Genomic DNA, 19,248 nt, shown 5'->3' with positions numbered 1-19,248 from the left:
TCCCATTCCTATGGCATTGAATGTTTATCATTTCATTCGCAACCTCTCCATAAGTTCAGACCTAAAATGTACTTTATCCCCTTGCTACATATGAGTGAGATATCTACCCTGCCATTTCGTCTTATGTTATTGACAACTTGGTAAGAGTTGCATTAGTGTCATCTAATCATTTCCTGGTAATCTATAATTTTTTACATTATTCCTCAGCCTTATTTTCGTAGAGTGTTTTTCACTTGACATTTTTATGTGCTGGGATTTTTTGCGAGTGTGGTGGTGGGTAAGCTGATGATGCAAACAAGGATATCTATTATTTCGTTGATGTGAATTTATGTTCTAGCAATTTTTTATGAGTATGGAGAAAGATTTTAAAGCCAATACAATTTTTCACATAAAGGCAATATTGTTTACAGTCAAGCCGGCTTTCATTTCTCGTTAAATTTCGATAGAAGACATGATGCTTTCTCTGCCATTCTGTCCTAAGCTCGAGGTCTACTTGTGGAGAAGTTTTACTTGGTTGAAATACTCAGAAAATGCCGCCAAAATTACTGGGGGGTTGAAAAATTGATGTTGCCTGGCCAGGAAATATTTGTGCAACAATCTATAAATATTAGGGTTATAACTTTTTCGCATTTTTTACAGTTATCAAAAATATCACCGCATAGTCGTGTAGAGCACGAAAAACTACTATGAAATACAATGTAATTTTTCTCCATCACGCAAAAAGTTTCGGCACCAAATGCATTGAAGTTTAGTAATGCATTCCTTAATTTTATTTGTTATAATGACATGTACGCTTTTCGTAATAACTTACTAATAGTTTTAATCTAATTTAAAATCAATATCAATCCATTCTGGACAAATTTGTTATCAAATGGCGATATTTCAGAGCATTTAATGCACCTTTAACAATATTGCAATTTTTTGTGTTTCTTTATAAACTCGCGAATTTTATGTTTATATTTATTGCACATATGGGACTAGAGAATATGTGGTCATTTGCAACATATTAATGACTTTGCCTATGAGAATCGTATTTGTTTTCTATAAATATTTATTCAAACAAAGCAAATTTATATTTTAAACAGAAAAAATATCAAAAGGGCTTCAGTAATCGCAGTCGGTGCGGAAACTTTTTTCACGGAATGGAACTAAAGCACGCATTTTGGTTATCAGGACAATATTCCACACATCGTACTGACATTTTATTTTTTTGGTTATAGCCCTAATATACATACACTCCGTTTCATGTCAATAGCACATTTCAAATTGCTTTTTGTTATTTCATTTTAGTCGATATCTGTGTAATAACCTCGGGAATGTTTATATATCTTGGTTTGTAATCTTATGAAGTATATTTCAACAAAAAGTTTGGCTTCGATAACGTACCGTTATAATTTTTTTTAATTTTCTTTAACAAATTTCGAAATTTGTACGGTTTAAAGTGATTCATCGGAATAGCACATTCTTTAATAACTTGGGTAAAAATCCAAATTTCGAATGCTTCTGTTACGATTCTTTAAAATTGGAACAAATAAAAGCCTTTTTAAGTTTAAAACGCTAAAATTGGTCGAACTATGACTTTAATACCGGGGAAATAAGACCTTATGAAAGCTGTGGACCTTAATCGTCTATAATACGTTAAAAATTTTAGCATAAGTTGGCAGTTTCTTGTCAGATTTATAAAGATTTAATGAAAAATGAATGATAGAAGACAAATGGTGCAAAATAAACTTGAGCTTCTACCGAAATTTGGGTACACTTCTCCCTGAAACTTCAAATTCCTATGAATCCTATTGCATAATAGGGTTCAATGTTCGCCTTAAGACAATTTAACCGTTCAAATATTGGGCGATTTTTATTGCTCTAGGTCTGAGCTAATATACTACAAAGAAAAAACCAGATCCTTCCCATACACAGAAAGAAAATAGGTTGGATTTCCTGAGCTAACTATAATGAATATTATAAGGAAAAACAAGTAGTCGCTTCCCGAAGCAAATAATCATTATTTGCAGGTTTCCGATGGCAAAACCTATTACTTCTTGCATCTCCGAAAAGAGAAGAACTAAATAAACCATCAATACTGCGGAGTTGATCGCCTCATGGAATTGAAAGGTACAAAATATTTTTGTACTAAATTTACGAATATTTCCAGTTTATGTCTGCTTCATAAATTCAAACTATTTTCTTTCTGTGTATGGGAAGGATGTGGTTTTTTCTTTATAGTATGTTGGCCCAGACCCAGAGCAATAACAATCACCTGATATTTCAATGATTAAATTATGTTAATGCTAACATTGAGCCGTATAACGTTATAGAAGTCGTAGAAATTTTAAGTTTCTCGATCAAAAATACCCAATTTTCAGTAGAATTGCAAGTTGATTTTGCATCATCTCTCTTCATTCCTTAGTTTTTCTTTATGTTTTTATAAAACTAAGAAAAAACTGCCAACTTATGCTTAATTTTTAACGTATTATAGACGATTAAGGTCCACAGCTTTCATAAGGTCTTATTTCCCCGATATTAAAGTCATAGTTCGACCAATTTTAGCGTTTTAAACTTAAAATAACTTTTATTTGTTCCAATTTTAAATTTGCATTTTTACCCAAGTTATTAAAGAATGTGCTATTCCGATGAAACACTTTAAACCGTACAAATTTTGGACTTTTTGACAGAAAATTAAAAAAAAAAATATAACGGTACGTTATCGAAGCCAAACTTTTTGTTGAAAGATACTTCATAAAATTCCAAACCAAGATATATAAACTTTCCCGAGGTTTTTCCACGGATATCGACTAAACTGAAATAACAAAAAGGAATTTGAAATGTGCTATTGACATGAAACTGAGTGTATATAAAATGAAGTGATGTTAGTTACTACGCTTATAACTCAAGAACCGCTGAAAAGGATAAAACCTAAAAAAAATCTGCGAAAAAATTGCAAAAATATTTTTTGAACAAAGTAAATGTTTCCACACATTTCTTCACGTTTGCAGTATACAGTGACACTTCTTTGGACAGTTTTTGCGAAAATTGTATATGTACCCACTGTGCGCCTCTGTTTCGTAAATTTTTGAAAGATGTATAGAAAATTTTTCGACTTTCATTTATTGTCAAGCGCCTTTTCAGGAAATTAACCGCGAAAAAATTGTTAAAAGGATAGACTTTAGTTTAGAGTTTGTAAATATTAGTAGTGGTTTCGGTCAGTTTCAGATTGAAAAAATGAAGATGATAAGGCCGAAAGCGGTTTCCACAATTGTGAAGAAAAAGTACGAAATCCACACAATTGGTGGGTTATTTGTAGACAGCGGAATCCTATGCAAATGCATGTATGGTTAGGATGGTCGTAGAGAAAATCTGATTAGACAAAAACTCGTTTTATCACAAAATAAAACGAAATAGGCCCAGAAAATTTTTTGCATATCGTGCATATTTTGACATATTTTTACATATTTGCATAAAATGAGCATATGCAAAAATATATACAAGGATTTGTGGTCTAAAAATCCCACCGAAATGGCTGAAATGTGTTATTAAGTTTTCCTTGGAGTTATAAAACTTTCCACCTGAAATTTGTCGGTATAGGTCCACGTCTTCATATAGCGCCGCATAGAACGGTATCTCCGGATTTCTGGTATTTTGAAGGTTGTGGCCTCAACATCACACTTAAATGGCTGACATTTTGTATAAAGTCTTCGCAAGGTGTATGAAACCTTACACCTGAAATTTGTCCGCATGGGTCCACGTCTTCATATAGCCCACATAGAACGGTACCTCCCGATTTCCGATATTTTGAAGGTTGTGGCCTCAACATCGCACTTAAATGGCTGACATTTTGTATAAATACTTCGTTGGGAGTGTAAAACTTTCCACCTGAAATTTGTCGGTATAGGCCCACGTTTTCATATAGCCCCCATAGAACGGTACCTCCCAATTATCGGTATTTTGAAGGTTGTGGCCTCAGTATACCTCCGAAATGGCTGACATTTGGTGTTGAGTCTTCCTTGGGGGTATACAACTTTCCACCTGAAATTTCTCGATATAGGTCCACGTCTTCACATAGCCCCCACAGAACGATACCTCCGGATTTCTGATATTTTGAAGGTTGAGGCCTCAATATCCCTCCGAAATGGCTGAAATTTTGTATTAAGTTTTCCTTGGAGGTATAAAACTTGCCACCTGAAATTTGTCGGTATAGGTCCACGTCTTCATATAGCCCCCATAGAATGGTACCTCCGGATTTCTGGTATTTAGGAGGTTGTGGCCTCAATATCTCTCCGAAGTGGGTGAAATTTGGTATTAAGTCTTTCTTGTATCCAGTCATGTATCACGTTGGAATATGGATTGTATCGGTCCAATTCTCCCACACAAAATTCGGATAACGTGCAGTTTAAGAGCTCCTCTCGAATCATTTTGAATTTTTTTCAGTAGGTTGATCTAGTGGCCTCATTTACAACGGTAGACTTTTTTTCAGGAGTAAGTCAATACATTCTGAGATAATGTCCCAAAAGCTCCAAAACCCTGTCGGCACATATGGAAATTTCAAATTTCCTTTACAATTCCATAGAAAAAAAATTAAAATTTTTTTTGGCGAGCACAACCGCCATTTTTGATACATGGGTTACGAAAACAATCATGGTTTCAAATCTGTTCGCGTTCACAAAATTGGATGCTGCACTCAAAAGTTATGGGGGGTTTTACTCTCTTATAAAGAAAAAATATTTAAAAATTCCTATTGTGTTGTAATAAGAACATGTATATATGAATCGTTAACAGCATTTGATATCTATCCGTAGATGCTAAAATAGTTGCTAAATTTATTTTTATTTTCCGGAAAATCAAAAAATATTGAAGAAATCCTGGAGTACATTTTATTTATTCTAACTCAGAGTCCATAAAAATCTCTAAAAAAAATAATTTAAAAATACGTACAGAATCTAGACAACGCGTAGAAAAATGTGAGACCAAAATTATAAAGATCGCGTTTATAACTTGCATATTACAGCAACAACAAAAAACGGAAACTTATTGTTGGAAGTTATTTCAAAAATATATTTTTTGGTTAAATACGAAAAATTGGAAAAAAATGTTGGGAGTTATTCTATTATTTCGCTAAATTTCCATACAAATCCTGTAGTATTTTGCTTAAACTTCTACAAGAAAAGTAATTAGTCATCGTGAAAGTAGATTTGCTTTCTGTAATAAGCAATAGAAATAAGAAGTAGAGAGTAATATTCAAATTACAATCAAAGAAAAAACATAGAAATTAAAAACCGTATAATTCGCGAATCCGTTTAAATCAGTTGAGGTGCATGTGCATTTCGGATACAAGGAGTCCATCTCTATCAATATGCACGGATTTTCCCATGTTTCATTCAGCGGCCAAAGTGTGCCATCAGTTGCATCTTACTATTCAAAAAAACTTCAATTGGGCAAAAATTACGCGATGTCCATATGATTATAAGGTGCATCCGATTTCAATGGCCGCCTATTAAAAATACGTCAATATCAATTATTTTAGACAGATTCGTCAAGAAACGCGGATGTGCCACCACATTCTATTTTGGGATAAATAGGGATATTACTCCCGAATTATTGTAATTTGTGACACACCTTTTTGGCAAATATTATAATCGCGTATAAAGGATTACATTTATGTAAAAATAATCAAAAAAACTCGCGGTTCAATTCGCGGAATTGTCAAAATATATATTTGCAGATTTTCCTACTTTCAAGGTATCTATATCCGGCGTTTTAGTGGACGAATTCGAACGCGGAAGAGCTTATTAGATCCAGTACGTAAAAAAACTAAAATCAGGCGGCGTTCAGGGGTACCTGTACGACAGTTGTAAATTTTAAAGCCAAAAAATAGGTTTCTTCAGAAAATTTACGCACCAAATTTTCGCCTTTGGACTGCTATTACTAGGAAGCTGTAAGGAGCACACTCATGAGATATACATCAGACGACGTGGAATCGCGAGTTCTACAATACTATAACTAGTTTGGATTTATTATCTAGTTGCACCCTATAATTATAAGAAAAATTCGAAAAGCACTGAAATCAAAACTTCAAAATATAGGGTGTTTTTTTAAGCTAGATAGAACTTTAAATTGTAAAAAGTAACACAAACAAGTGAGAAAAGGCTATAGTCGGTACTGGGCCGACTATGTGATACCCTACACCTCTACCTCTGTGCATAATCTTTTCACTCGAAAACATTTATTTTAGGGAGATACGAAAGTTTTCACCTATCTGGCTTTTATACCAAATGACTTAAGGCGAACTGAACCAAAATAATTAATATTTAATTTTATATTGGACTACTATCGACATCACCAACATCAATATTCTTCTATCTCTGTGAGAAAATTTCGTGATGAAAAGTGGAAAAAAGGGATGTATTACCGACTATTACGATACCACCTACGCCAACCTACTTTGCATAATTTTAAAGATGAGATTTTCTACTTTCTTAGTCGGGCTTTGCTTATAGATGATCCCCAACCAAAGGTGTGATATGTGTCATTATAACTAAAATCGCAAAAATGAAAAGTTGGGTTCTATTAGCGACTATTGCGATATCTTCGTTGTGTGACAGCCTACGACAACCTACGTTACATCGTTTCAAATGCGATATTTTCTACTTTCATTGCCAAGTTTTGCTTTTTATATACCCCTTATAGACGCTGAGATATTTGCTTTGGAATAAAATGTAGACTTTTTCTCCAAATAACTTTTTTGCTCATTCCGACCCCTAATTATTATCCGACCATCACCAAAATCAATAGGCTTCTTCCCCTCCTGGACCCCCATCAACACCCAAAATTTCGTGACTATCCGATCAAAATTGGGACCTGTAGCGTGATTTCCAAAAAAAGTGGAAAAATGTATTACCGACTATTGCAATATCTCCGTTATTTGGTTACCTACGCCGACCTAGTTTGCATCATTGTAAAGACGGGATCTTCTAATTTCATAGTCAGGCTTTGCTTTTGGAAAGTTTCCAACCAAAGCTGTGATATTCGTCAATATAATTAAAATCGCAAGAAGGAAAATGTGGGTTTTTCTTTGCCACTATTGTAATATCTCCGTTGTTTGATCACATACGAGAACTTACTTTACATCATTAGAAAGGTGATATTTTCTACTTTTATTGTCAGGTTTTGCTTTTGGTATACCCCATATAGAAGCTGAGATATTCGCTTTGGAAAAAAACGTTGTCTTTTTATCCACATAAGTTTTTGGCCCATTCCGACCCCTGGACATTATCCGACCATCACCAAAATCAATAGGCTTCTTCCCCTCCGGGACCCTCATCAACGCACAAAATTTCGTGACGATCCGATCAAAATTGCGACCTGTAGCGTGATTACAAGGTTTAGATGGACAGACGGACAGACGGACAGACGGACGGACGGACGGACTGACGGACGGACACACATAGCCAGATCGACTCAGCTCGTCGAGACATTAATTTTGGTATATATAAGTATGGGTCTACGACCATTATTTCGATGCGTTACAAACTTTTTGGGCAAAACCAACTTATAATACCCTCCCCACATAGTGGTGTAGGGTATAAAAATTAAATTTTGATGAAACCTTTTTTTATTTGTTTCAGTATACTCCGACAAATCATCATGAATAGACTCACGCTTGAACAACGCTACGAAATTATCCAAATTTACTTTGAAAATCAGTCGTCGATTCGCAAATGACAAATGGCAAATGACCCGTTGTTTTATCGCAAAATTGTGTTCAGCGATGAGGCGCATTTTTGGCTTAACGGGTTTGTTAATAAGCAAAATTGCCACATATGGAGTGAGACCAATCCACAAGAGACCCTACAGACTCCATTACATGCAGAAAAATGCACCGTATGGTGCGGTTTTCACGCTGGTGGCATCATCGGACCTTATTTCTTCAAAAATGAGGCCGGAGCTCGCGTTACGGTCAATGGAGATCGTTACCGCACCATGATCAATGATTTTTTGTTTGAAAATATGGATGACATTGATCCGGAGGAGATGTGGTTTCAACAGGATGGCGCTACGTGCCATACGGCGAACGCAACCATCGACTTATTGAAATCAAAATTTGGCGATAAGTTGATTTCGAGAAGTGGACCTGTCAATTGGCCTCCAAGGTCGTGCGATTTGACACCTCTCGATTATTTCCTGTGGGGCTACGTGAAGTCACTGGTTTATGCTGATAAACTAGCAACAATTGATGCCTTGGAGGCCAGCATTGTTCGTGTTATTCGTGACATACGGCCAGCAGTGCTCGAAAAAGTGGCCAAAAATTTGACGTCCAGAATGCACTTCGTCTCAAGAACAGCCGCGGTGCCCATATGCCCGAAATCATTTTCAAATGTTAATGTCACGTATTAATCTTTCGAATAAAAAAATTTTTGATTACAATTTAATTTTTTGTGTTATTTTTTACAATTTCAAGTTCTATCGCGCTTAAAAAAACACCCTATATCAGCATCGATTTTAGGGGGATGCAGTGTATATATCGAAAAGTCATACACTAGAACCATGTTGCCCAAGGAGTATTCTTTAGTTCTTTCTTTGAGCACAGGCTTGAATTTTGCGTGGTTTGGCCAGAAATAAAAAAAAAACACAAAAACTTGTTTACTTCAACACATTTTTCCCATTTTTATATATTACCACCATCGCAGCTTCCACGAAAATTATTTGTTATGGCCCATATTATGAGATTGTGACTAAAACACTTCAATTAAAATAAATATATTTATATTTTTTTAAAATATATTAACAGTTCGCGACTTATTAAATGGTGAACCTCAACTTCAACGATTGTAAAACTTTTTTGAATATTACCATATGTATGTCTATTGTGCAAGATAACTTTAAAACTTTTTCAAAAATTGTTTCCAAACTGTTGTTTTTTGGTCAGTGGCTGAGGGTATATCTGCGTCAGAACAGCTGGCTGATACATTCTTACATGTTTTCTTTTAACTTCGTTAAACCGTAATTCTCAATAATTCGTAAACATTTTCAGGTCCCTTGCATTGCGATTTATCGAGATTCTACTGTAATTATTTTTTATTTTAGTTCAGGATATAAGAACTTAACGCTGGTTTCACTTGTTTTTATTAAAATTCTCATCCTACAAAACCTTAGATATTACATATTTTAATGCAATCGGTTAAGATTAGCACGTGCCCCTGACAAATCTTTATTTCCATTGTAATTAAAAAATTTTTTAGTCGATTAGAATGTGTTGAGAAATTAAAACCGATCTGACTAATGATGATGTAGCTTCCCATATTACGTTATCAGTGAACAAAGCATATTCTTGCAAGTAAATGTTGTTCTTTTTGCAACACTCGAAATAGTCTCTCTATAAGATAGGACCCAATCTTACCTATTTATCTATTGCTGTGATCTATATATATAAAAAAGGATGATGTTAGTTACTACGCTTATAACTCAAGAACGGCTGAACAGATTTTGACAATTCGCACCAATTCGGAATGGTTTCATGGCAGAAAAGGATAAAACCTAAAAAAATCGCGAAAATTTCCGAAAAATTTGCAAAAATATTTTTTCAATAAAGTCAATTTTTCCACAAATTTCTATCGAGCTTCGCGTTTGGAGTAAATCTTGGCACTTATTTGGACAGTTTTTGGCGAAAATTGTATTTGCACCTACTGTGGGGGTCCATTGTACGCATTTGTCAATTTTTGAAAGTTGTATAGAATTTTTTATTCACAATCAAATCGATTTACATTTATTTTCAAGCGTCTTTTTAGGAAATTAACAGCGAAAAAATTTTTACAGGGCTTAGTTTAGAGTTTGTAAAGATTAATGGTGGGTTCGGTCAGATACCGATTGAAAAGACTAAGATGATAATGCCAAAAGTGGTTTCCACAGTTTTGAGGAAAAAGGTACAAATCCACAAAATTGGTGGGTTAATTGAAACATCAAGAGCTCCGAGGTAATTTCATTGGAAGTGAAGTTGTGGCATATATGTATACTTTTAAACCGTAGGTAAAAACATCTTCGAAAGATAAACTTCCGATGTATGCGGTATAATATTTACGCTGTACCAGATATATTTTGATACTGTTAAGATTCTGTCATGATACAAAAAAGGCAATTACAAACGGCCAAATACATACATACATACATACATATGTACATTGGTACTGTTGGTACACTGCACGCAGAGAAAAAATATTGTTGGAACAATCATATACTAAGAACAAAATAGTGTATTTTAAAATTCTTAAAATATATATTGTTGGCGCAATAATATGTTTTGTGTCATTATGTTCCCTATTAAAAAATATATGGTCGAAACAACAATATATATTTTCAGATTTTTAAAATACACTATTTTGTTCTTAGAATATGATTGTTCCAACAATATCTCATCTCTGTGTGTGTATGTATGTCATTCGAAAAAAGGATGATATTCAAAATTGGAAAAAACAAGAAATCGGAGGAACTGGAATTTTTTGGTCGAATTATCTGACAAATATTCTTTATCGGCGACATAAGTAGGTAAATACTTATTAATCGTTAATAAGTTTGTGATATTAATTTGACTATGTTATTTACGTCGAAATTAAATATAGGGTTACCAAGTAATCGACAACAGTCACGTGTTAGTGTGACAAGACTTCAAGCATCCGAAACACACAAAGAACGGCAACTAATAGAATAGCTCTGTCCATGTTACCAGAGCCATTGCATCTAATACCGAATTTGCAGTGCAAGTAAAATTCGAGAGATCACATTAAATAGAGAAGTCAGAAAAAATAAGTAAAAAAGCGTTAAGTTCGGCCCGGCTGAACTTTTTATACCCTTCACCATAAAATATTCTGACCTAAAACGGAATAATTATATTCTTTCCTGTCCACAATTTTAGACGAAGATATTTTGTGACCTCTGATACCTAAATAAGGTAAAAAACATAAAAAAATTATTCAATCTGTAAGGAACCTTATATGGGGCTATATCAAAGTGAAAATCGGGAGGTACAGTTATATAGGGGGTTATACCTAAACATGGACCTATGTTGACAGTTTTTGGTGGAGATATTTTGTGATTACTAGAAACCTCAACGGTCAAATTACAGGTAGTTCGATCAAAAATTTTAGCTAAAATACTCAAAATACCAAAAATCGGGAGGTACCGCTATATGGGGGCTATACAAAACATGGACCTTGACTGTTTTTAGTGGATATACTTTGAGAACCACTGGGAACCCCAAACCTGTAATTACAGATAGTTCGGCCAAGAAATGTAATTAAAATCCACAAAATACAGAAAATCGGGAAGTACCATTATATAGGGGCTCTACCAAAACATGGACCTATGTTGACAGTTTTTGGTGGAGATGTTTTGTGATTACTAGGCACCTCAACTGTCAAATTACAGGTAGTTCGGTTAAAAAATTTAGCTAATATCCTCAAAATACCGATAATCGGGGGTACCGTTATATGGAGGCTATACCAAAACATGGACCTATGTTGACGGTTTTTGTTGTTCGATGTGTTACAAACAAAAAACAAACTAAATATACCCTCCATACTATGGTGGAGGGTATAAAAACAGACGAAGGTGGTTACCTGATAACGATCGGATCAAAATGGGTAAATAGGTTAAAATGGGTTAATTGATTAAAACGCAAATTTAAATAAGCACTATATTCAGCATTAAATTCAAATTCATATTCAATTACTTTAGTGAAATATCGTGTTCAGTGGTGGAAACAAGAATTGTAGAAAACCATCGATTATGAAACGAGTAGGGCGTTATGATATTATTTTGCTTCAATTGCGCTACCAAATATTTTTATTTACATCGCAAAACGTGTTATTTGCTTAAAAAATATATCTTAGTCCCGATTTAGAGTTACATAATTTTTTCGCGGCTATTGTCAGTTTATAGAAGAGAGAGTCGAGGATAATAGAAACACTTTGCCTCTCAGTACCTTCTCTCTTCGTCAAACTGACAATTGCCGAAAGTACAATTGTCTAATGTGTATCTGCTTCAAAGATCGTCCTAAACAGTTCAAAACAAATATTTGCCATTGAACAAGGTGATAGCAATAATAGTATTATAGGTTTGAACCAAAGCCATAAAGTTCTGTACCTAACAAACTGCGAGACGAAGTTCGCCGGGTCCCCTAGTTTGATATAAAAGTAGAAGCATACAATATTCTGTAGTGGAATTCTGTAACTCATTTTTTGTGTTACCGACAAAAATCGGTAAAACTAAAACGCAAAATTATGAATAAAAAGTATTAATGAAAGTTGACGACACTGTTGCTATCGGTAGGAATTAGCGACCACTTTATCTTGGTTGTTAACTTACCGAACAATTTCGGTAATTACTGAAATTATAAGCATTTTAATTTTACAGATTTTTGTCGGTAACTCGAAAAATGAATTACAGAATTCCACTACTGGAGGCTATTTAAAATAAATAAAAGCGAACGTTATCATTCGTAATACTGTTATTTTTTTGTTCTTGTTTCAAAACGAATATTAATTTAAGGGATTGTAATGTTGTTTGACTTTTGCTTCTTATTTTAATTATTTCCAATCGTTTTTGAAGAACAGCAGTTAAGACCCTATTAAAGAAATAATTTTATGAAAAATTTTTCATATCCTTTGTAAACTCAAATACTTCTCTCTAACATAGATTTCTTTTCTTTTCCATATTTATTCTAAGTAATAAATTCAAGCGGTGTATGTATGTATGTATGTTTTTGAATTTATTACCAGATGTACTTTAGTGCCGAAGAGGCTTTTTGAATTATTACATTTCCGTGTGGAATTAAATACCATGGCAATAACATGCAATATTGAAGTAATCACTTGAAGATGGAAATAAGTTTTATGAAATTCAAATTGAAATAATGCAAAAAATATAATACAATATTTTTAGAATGAAAAGAATATGTTTTTCGTAGCCATCTTTGTGTTTATTTCAGCTTTAGTCCATATTTTGTTGTAATTCAATTGTTTGAATAACAACAAAATATTTTAAAGTGGATATGAAATTGATTAGTTGCGGGCGAAGGGTAGGGAATACTATAGTTTCAGTTGTCACCGTTAACAAAAGATTATCATTATAGAAGATAGCCCTGCTCACACTGGATTAAAGGAATCATCTGCTTTTAATTACCTTTGGCTTACCTTGCTGGAGAGAAACATTTTGGTATGGATTACAGACTTACAGGTTGTGACAAGCTTACTCGGGAGAAGATGCTTCAAGTTCAAATTCGGAGAGTCGCTTTCAAGCGAACGATCTGTTAGCGCAGGGATCACTCAGGGCTCTTTTTGGGTCCCATGCTCAATAATGCTTTCCGAAACTTCTTGTGAAGACTTACAGTTATTATATGCTGATACTGTCACCTTGGCCATGTGTGAACCGAGGGCCAGAAACGTAACATCTCTCCTCAATAACCATATCACTTATTTTATACATTGTTTTTCGAAATTATAATTACTCAAATGTACTGTATGTTCAACTTTACTTATTCTCTGGTTATGAGTGCACTAAACTTTTAGCGTTCTACACAATACTTTAAATTTTATATCTTAGGACTTCGAAACAAATTCTTATATCCAGGGATTTAATACCAAAATGCAAAAAATTTGAAGACAAATGAAAACTTTTTTTTCTAAAAAAAATATCTTTAACTTTTCATTTCTTTTGTAATCCTCTTATGATGTTTAAGGATTTTAAATACAATTCAGCCATAATACATTTTCTGTTAACCACCAAGCCTGTTTTTTACTTAAATTTAATGCATGACCTAATCATAAATTCACACATTTTGATGACATGAATAATGAATCCCTAATGTGGAACACAACACAACTGTGAATAATTTCAAGATTTTATTTTATGATTGATTTTACTCGTGAATTTAAAATGACAGCAAATTTTATGTAATGATGATGATGAAATTTGGAGATACATGCATGGATACATATGTATTTATTTATATAGATAGGTGATATCTCACTAAAGGATTCATGTTTCATTTAAGGAGAGTAATTTTGATTTCAGCATTGAAATAACAATATAGTGGAGATGTTCAATACACATATGGCCCGTTATCAATGTATTGATTTAAATTTACAATATCATAAAATATCCGTCTGTGGACCCATCATAAAATGTCAAATGATAAATTATATAGGTTATATTATTTTCTTCTTTCCTTGTGAATTTTCCCTTTCTTTGTTTTCACTCGATTATTTCAATATTATTATTTTTTTATTATTTTTTCGTATTTGTCTTTGTTTTGTTATTATTTTGTACCTTCAACCTTTAGGCTAACGAGGGTATAAGAGGTGGGATCAATATATAAATTTTATTATAGCCTCCACCATACCTCTATACTATGGTGGAGGCTATAATAAAATTTATATATTGATCCCACCTCTTATACCCTCGTTGGCCTAAAGGTTGAAGGTACAAAATAATAACAAAACAAAGTTTGTTTTTTCCGTTTGTAACGCACTGAAATAATCATTTGCTAATTTCGGTAATCCGGACACCACATGTTACTGCGGTGTCCGGATTACCGAGTAACAACAAAAACATATAATTTTGTATGTTTAAATCATTAATAACTTTACTACATAATAACCTGACATATAAGGCATATAAAGCAAATATCACGGCTTCGACCATTTTAAGACCGCGAGCAGCCTCCCTGCTACCAAATTTACTTCTTATATTCCTCCAGCATATTTAAGAGGATATTTCCTGACATTTATTCATAGTTTTTTAAGGATATAAACTTCGTAACCCACATACATTGTCTTCCCATGTCCCCGGGACGTGAGCCTCTAATGACTCGCGATAGAACTTTAAAATTCAAATTCACTCATCTGAATTCCTATATAAGGAAACGAGTCCTTGTTCAGCTATAAATTCCAATAAAAACTAAGGTATTAATCACAACGTTATAATCAAAGAACAAAAAAATCGCCGGAGGGATTTTCAAATAAGTCGCGGTCAAAGTTCACATTTTTAGGACTTTTTTATGTTTTCACCAGTTTGCTTGGAAACCGCAAGCCCTATCGAAATGGGATGAAAAAAGTTTTGTAGCAGTAAAAATTGTCTAAAAGAATGTCGTTTATGACGTTTTCGTATGTGCTCGCATTTTTAAGATATGGGCAAATCCCAGAAACAGTCTACCAGCCAAAATTTTTTTTATTTTATCCAAATTAATTTATTTGTTCACAGAAGATTAGACTGGATATTTAATTTTAGAAATATGTTAAAAACTTTTTTTCTATCATTATTAACACAAAAATTATTACAAAATTCTACCCTACCTCAGGTTTTTTAATTTTATACAAAAATTGTACATTTTTTACATGTTCATATTTTTACTTTAGTGTTAACATAAGAGAGCAAAGCAACAAATAGAGAGGAATGGAGATCTCTTCTTAGTTCGGCCTATAGAACAAATGTTCTGTAATGGGCCAGCTAAGTAAGTAAGTAAGTTAACATAAGTGGTAAACTTAAAAGCTATATTGTTATTCACTCAATTCTCTTAGATTTTGACAGAAAATATTATCTTTTACTATTTTGGAAAAAGTGAAATTAGGTATGAAAAGAGAGATCCAAGTGGTGTAGCGTTCGTCACGAAAAATTATGTTTTTTTATACTGCGGGCAGAAATTTATTTTTTTTAAATTCATCTATAAATTAAAATTAAATTAAATTAATATCCTGCTTTTAAGGAAATAGAAAAAAATCTACAATAATAAAAAATAAAAAAATTACAGTGCGTTAATTTCTGTAGCGTTCGTCACGATTTGAATTCTCCCAAAAAATAAAAAAAATTGCCTTTTAATTCTGTTTTCACTTTCTCTTGTATTCTATTTTTGTTTTATTCTGTTTTCGTAGCGATTTGAGTTCAGTTAATTGTTAAGAAACTTAAAAAATGAAATGATATTTCAAAGCTATGTTTATTTTCTGATGGATGTGAAAGTCAATTTAAAAACAAATTCATTTTAAGTAGTGTACCCTTTTTCAAAGAAAAAATTGTGTGGAATATTTAGCAACTGCTCACGGAAAGGGTGCAGTAGACGGAATCGGAGCTGTCGTAAAGAAACAAAAAATTGGAAAATGGTAAAAGCTCAGAATATTGTTCTTAATAATGCCGATGATTTTTTTTAAATTGGCAAAAATGAATACAAATGGTATTTTCATTTTATATATATGCAGTAGTTATATACAAAAATCAGCTGAAATTCTTTCGGAGAGATGGCCTAACGTTAAGAGCATTCCCGGAATTAAAAGCAAACATTATTTTTCGTCATATAACAAAAATGCGCTCAAAATCGCACTAACGTCAGATTCATTAAAACATAAAATTTATTGATAAACATATACGCATTGATAAACTTATTTATGAATATAAAATATGACTTAAATAACGTTATTTACAAAAAATATAAATTGTTTCGTTAAAATAAATACACTGGTTTTTATTTACTATATACTGGAAAAATGTAGCGTGCATCACGTAGCTTGCGTCACATTAGGTTCGCTGATTTTGGAAAAATAATACAAAATTGTTTGCCTAAAAATAATTGTTTTAGAATTTTCTTATATTCATCTTTCTTTTAAAATTTTCATTTTGTGTGCTTTATTGTGCAAAATTTGCTAAAAATTATGAAAACATAGCACAAGGTCGTAAGCTACATACTTCCACTTTTAGTAGCGTGCGTCACAATAACTTATAATCAATTTCTTCCGCTAATTATACTTGTTAAAAAAATTTTATAGCATTTGAAAGTGCTCTCAAATTCTATTAAATACCATGTAAAGATTCAATGCAGCTATTTGGAAAGTTCAAAAAATGTTAATATTTTTGCCCGAAAACGCACACAAATGTAGCGATCGTCACGCAGGATTTACCCATATAGAAGTTCAAATTTTGACAGTTTACTGACTGTATCGTCTCCTTATAAAACAAGGTCATGACTGCAGTTTCCCAACTTAAACTTATATATCTCAAAAATGGTGCAACCTTGGAAAGAATTACGTAACCAATCTTAGAGAGAATTTTCACAGCTATAAGATTTTTTTGTAGTCCCATTTCGATAAGACTTACCGTTTGAAGCAAATCCAGAAAACTTAACAAAAAACCAAACAAGTAAGAAAAGTCTATAGTCGGACGGAGCCGACCATGGGATACCCTATACCACTATCCCTGGCCAATCGCTCTCCACGGAACTTCTTTTCAATGATTGTGAAAATTTAATTATCAAATATCAGATATGTAGTGTATAATACTTATGACCAAAACCAAAAAGTTATCTAGCATGACAAAGACATTTTTGTAGCAGGAAAGGAAAATTTAGTTCACACAAACTAAAATGTAATGAAACCCACTTATGTAGTACTACTACTTCCGTTGTTTAACCGCTACGTTATTGAAATTTTTACCAATTTACGCTAAGCTATCTGATCTTCACGTTGGTTTGTACGCTTCTTCTACATCATAAACTCAAACTTTATTTAAAATTTTGCGGGTTATTATTTTGACCTACAGAGCCGCTACAAAATAGGTTAAAATTTTGTTTTTGGTTCATTTTTGGTATCGGGTATAAAAATGTGACCTGAACTTCTATCTCTCAAAAATGGTAAAACCGAGGAACAAATCATAACGGTCAATGCTCTGTAGAATTTTCACAGGTACAAAATTTTCTTTAGCCACACTCGATAGGAATTGCGATAGGAATGCGAACTTTGACCGCGATTTATTTGAAAATCCCTCCACGAGTAAAATGCATATTACTTAATTTTCCTTTCTGACCACAATTTCAAAATAGACAAATTTTGTAACCACTGAAAGCCAAATACATATATAAAGTCAGTAAATGTACAAGAAACATGTTTCAATCGGGCACCACCTTTTTATGGAATCTATATCAAAGTGTGGACCTATGTTGACAATTTTTATAAGTTTTTATTGATAAGTTTTTATGACCACTGGGAACCTCAAATGAAAAATTAAAGTTAGTTCCCTAAAAATTTCATATAAAATCCCAAAAACAACGAATCAACGAAACAACGAGGAATCTCAAATGTCAAATACCAGGTAGTTCGGTAAAAAAGAAGTTAAAATTCTCGAAGGAAGGTACCGTTATATGGGAGCAATACCAAAACATTGACCTATATTGTCAATTATTGGTGGATATGTTCTGTGACCACTGTGAACTTTAAATGGAAAATTACAGTTATACAGGGGTTATACCAAACCATGGTATCAACAAAGTCGATAATTTTTGGTGGAGATGTTTTATAACATCCAAAAATATAGCAAAATTCCTCCAACTACCGATAATCGGAAGTAACTGTAATCAAATTTTTAGTGGATATGTTTTGTGACCTTTGGGATCTTCGGTAATTCAGTTAATAAGAATTTTTGCGAATATTTTTGAACTTTTGTAGGACAGGCACAGGAAGGAGTGGACCTATAAGCTCCATCTTCTAATTTCATCTAATATTCGAAGAAATATTACGATATGCAAAATATTACGATTGCTAAATCGAATCGGTTTATCCTTTTGAGAGTTACCGTTTCATCCACAACCCATTGTGACATAGCGGTTTTACAGCTTTCAGGCCATTTTCTCAGGTAATATGGACTTGCCCCTGAATAAGCTTGCACCGTCAGCAAATACAAGTTGTTACAACGAAAATCAAAAGGATTCGAGAGGAGGTCTTAAACTGCACCTTTCCGAAATTTTGTGTGGGAGGTACCCGAAGGAGTGAGCCGATATAGTCCATATTCTAATCTAACTTTATCTATGTCTGGTAGAAATATTACGATGTGCAAAGTATGGACCAAATCGGTTAGTCCCTTCGAGAGTTATCGTGCCCAAAATTTTTGCTAAAAAAATTGAACTTTTGTGAGGGAGGTACCCGAGGGTGTGGCTATATGGCCCATCTTTGAACTTAAACTAAGTTTGGACAAAATATGATGAAAACAACATTTTTTCTTGGTTAATCTGTTCGAGAGAGCACGATAATCTCCACCCAGGCAGACAGACAGACAGAGAGACGGACGGGCATTGCTAAATCGACCTCAAACTGCCTGAAACATACTTGGGGTATTTTGAGGGTTTTGGCTATATTTGTTGGCTGAACTACCCGTTGTTTAACATTTGAGGTTCCCAGTGGTCACAAAAATTTTCCTCCAAGAATTGTCAACATCGGTTGAAGCTTT

Source organism: Musca autumnalis, unplaced genomic scaffold, assembly GCF_047663935.1.
Source record: "Musca autumnalis isolate F117 unplaced genomic scaffold, ASM4766393v1 scaffold_3, whole genome shotgun sequence".
Taxonomy (NCBI): Eukaryota; Metazoa; Arthropoda; class Insecta; order Diptera; family Muscidae; genus Musca; species Musca autumnalis.
Note: the sequence above shows the minus strand (reverse complement) of the source record.